General features: G+C 40.9%; 1 pseudogene across 1 annotated transcript; it reads left to right on the forward strand.

Moving 5' to 3' along the window:
• The first annotated feature begins 2,201 nt into the window (after positions 1–2,201).
• On the forward strand, positions 2,202–2,909 carry LOC306658994 (non-selective voltage-gated ion channel VDAC2-like; annotated as a pseudogene). The gene has a single exon. The product of its transcript is annotated as a non-selective voltage-gated ion channel VDAC2-like (transcript).
• Positions 2,910–3,716: the final 807 nt, after the last annotated feature.

Genomic DNA, 3,716 nt, shown 5'->3' on the forward strand with positions numbered 1-3,716 from the left:
GTTTATATAACTGAATGAATGTTATGTACTGTCAGAAAGAGGTTCAGAATTGAATCAATTTGCTTTCTACAGACATAAGAAATTAAAAAATTCTTTCCACATGTGTGAGTAAATCAGAAAGGGGGAATTTTTGCTTCTGAGTTAAAGGGTCAAAATAATATTGTAATCTATCATCAAAAATTATTTGAGAGTGAGAGCTTTTCCGCACAGAGCCAACCCCAAGCCCTGAACCCAGCTGCAGGCCCCGGCCCACAGGCAGCTTCTGGGACCAAGGCAGGACAGTGAGAGGCTTTCCCCTAGCAGCCCAGATCCCTCCGGAGGTGGCAGGCCCTGTCTACAGCCAGTTTCTCGGAGCAGGCCCGCCCAGTGAGAGGATTTCCACGCAGAACCAGCCCCCAACCCTGGACCCAGTATCAGGCTAGGGGCAGCTTTCTTCAGAGGCACTGATTATCAAGTTCCTCCAAGACTTCAGACTACTGACGGCTGGGAGGTGATATACTGGAAACCTACAGGGACACTATAAGCCAATAGAAGAATTCTGCAATATCTCAGAATCCCAATGATATCTGACCAATATGAGGAAACAAGGGAAGAAAATGTCCCAAAAAAACCTAGATACTATATCAATAAAACCCAATGACAGCACAGCAGAAGAAATGTCAGAAAGGGAGTTCAAAATGTACATAATTAAAACAATCAGGGAAGCAAACGAGGAGATGAAAGAGCAAATGCAGGCATTGAAGGAGGAGATGAAAGAGCAAATGCAGGCATTAAATGATCGCACCAATCGACAGTTAAAAGAGCAAATACGGGAAGCAAGAGATCATTTCAATAAAGAGTTAGAGATATTGAAAAAAAAAAAAAACAGAAATCCTTGAAATTAAGGAAACAATAAACCAAGTTAAAAACTCCGTAGAAAGCATAACCAATAGGATAGAACACCTGGAAGACAGAACCTCAGACATTGAAGACAAAATATTTATTCTTGAAAACAAAATTAACCAAACAGAGAAGATGGTAAAAAATCATGAACAGAATCTACAAGAATTATGGGATATCATGAAAAGGCCAAATTTAAGAATTATTGGGATTGAGGAAGGCTTAGAGAAACAAACCAAAGGAATGAACAATCTATTCAATGACATAATATCAGAAAATTTCCCAAACCTGAAGAATGAAATGGAAAACCAGGTACAAGAGGCTTATAGGACTCCAAATATACAAAATTACAACAGACCCACGCCAAGGCACATTTTTATGAAAACGCCTAACATACAAAATAAAGACAGAATTTTAAAAAATTATTTGAACATTTTTTTAACTAACCCAATTAGATTCTCCTTTAACTTTGTCAAAAACAAAGAATTGAAAACCGCCTATTTGTAAAGTTGTTCACTCTCCAGTCACTGCCTTCCTTCACTTGGTTTCTGAGAAGTATATTTTTAAAGGCTTTACTAAGGCTTGTCAACAATAGGTTAATTATAGCTATTATTCATCCACAAGGAAGGAGCTTGTGGAGCCCAATATAGGAAGAACTGGAAAACCAAAATATTATTAACTATAGCACTCCTTCCCTAATGCAATATTTTAGACAATGTTTTTATCCAAGCATTATGTATATCCACCTAAACTTCCTACTGCCCTTTAGCTCCTTCAATTTATGGAGGTTTCCCATGAAACCTAATTGCCAAAGCCAGTCCTCATTGCCAAACCAGTCGACTAGATCGGATTCGCTTCCTATCAGAAAAGGTCTGGCTTCATCTTCCAGTTCAAATGGAAGTGTTGGCACTCGTCACCAGGACGAGCACCTCACTTCTGAATTGCAACACAGACACAAAGTTCTGGAGCAGACATTTTTCATGAGCTTGCTAACTGCACAAAATAAGGCCTCACTCCCCTCCATGTGGCCCAGATGACCATCCGGAGCCCACGCTCCACTGCTGTCTCTCTGCTCCCTCTGAGCCCAGGCACATCCCAGGAAGGCTCTGTGGTGACTGGACTCTGGAGGGCAGAGAGCATGGAGAATATTCTCTGTGCTTTCCTCTCAGGTGCAGCCCAGGAAGCACTGCCTTCACAGATGACAAGTGGGGGGTGTGGGGAAATTTTCATGGCGCCTGCCCCCTACATCACAATAAACTTGAGTTCACGGCATTGCCCACAAAAGCCGAAATAACTTGCTTCCACTGCCATACCTTTCACACATGGAAATTTGTAAAAGAGAAACCCTGACCTTGGAGACCAAATATAAATGGTGTGAGTATGGTCTGACTTTCACAGAAAAATGGAACACTGATCACACTCTGGGGACAGAAATGGCAATTGAAGACCAGATTCGTCAAGGTTTGAAGCTGACATTTGATACTACCTTCCCACCAAACACAGGAGAGAAAATTGGCACAATCAAGTCCTCTTACAAGAGGGAGTGCATAAACGTTGATTGCGTTGCTGACTTTGATTTTGCTGGACCTGCCATCCATGGTTCCGCTGTCTTTGGTTGTGAGGCTGGCTTGCTGGCAACCAGGTGACCTTTGACGGTGCCAGATCAAAGCTGACAAGGAATAACTTTGCACTGGGCTACAGGACTGGGGACTTTCAGCTACACACCATTGTCAATGATGGGACAGAATTTGGAGGATCCATTTATCAGAAAATATGTGAAGATCTTGGCACTTCAGTGAACCTTGCTTGGACATCAGGTACCAACAGCATTTGTTTTGGCGTTGCAGCTAAATAGCAGTTGGATCCCACTGCTTCCATTTCGGCTAAGGTCAGCAACTCCAGTTTAATTGGAGCAGGCTACACTCACACTCTCAGGCCTGGTGCGAAGCTTACGCTGTCAGCCTGGTAGACAGGAAGAGCATAATGCTGGAGGCCACAGACTTGATCTTGCCCTGGAATTGGAGGCTTAATCCAGCTGAACGAAACCTCTGGGGATGGAGATCAGAAGATTTGTACTTAATATATTTCCACTGTGACCAGCAGGCTTTTTTCCCCCAAGAAGGTGATCAAAACAAGGATGATCTGGAGAAGAGCTATATTTTAAATATTCAGAACTATATTTTAAATATTTAGACAGTTACTTGTTAGCAGGTTTAGTTGCATTGGTTGTCTAGTTACCAATGTTGCTGTCATTCAGTCACCTACACATTATTTAAATGTATTTAACTGTTAAATGTGCTACCCACCAATAATGAAATAGATCTTTATGAAACTATACGATCGTGTGCATGTTTGTTTTATGTTCCCTGTAACATTGAATATTATTCAATGAATAAGATGGATAAATGGATGTTTTAAGATAAGGGAGAAGTTTTTTTTTGTTAAATACAACCATCATTAGAATTACTTTTGGTATCCCAGAACATTACAAATTATGAATAAAATAAGTATACATTTAAAAAAAGATAGAGAAAGGCACAACCCCTATAGCAGGAACATGGGAGTTTCATAAGTAGAAGCATTATCAATATCAGTCTTCTTCATTGATCAAAGACTTTTACACTTTAACAATGCACAGCAGTAAGATTTCAGATGTGTGGGTATCAGAAAAGAGGGTGAGATGTGGATTGACAGGCAGATGTGAAAACTAAGGCGACAAGGACACACGTGCTTCTTGAATTGCAGACAACCTCCCCAGCCAGTAAATGATGGGAAGAAATATTATGGATGCTGAGTATATGAAACTAAAGTTCTTAAAACTTTCTGCATCCATGCCC

Source organism: Sciurus vulgaris (genome assembly GCF_902686455.1).
Source record: "Sciurus vulgaris genome assembly, chromosome: 4".
NCBI classification, from domain to species: Eukaryota; Metazoa; Chordata; class Mammalia; order Rodentia; family Sciuridae; genus Sciurus; species Sciurus vulgaris.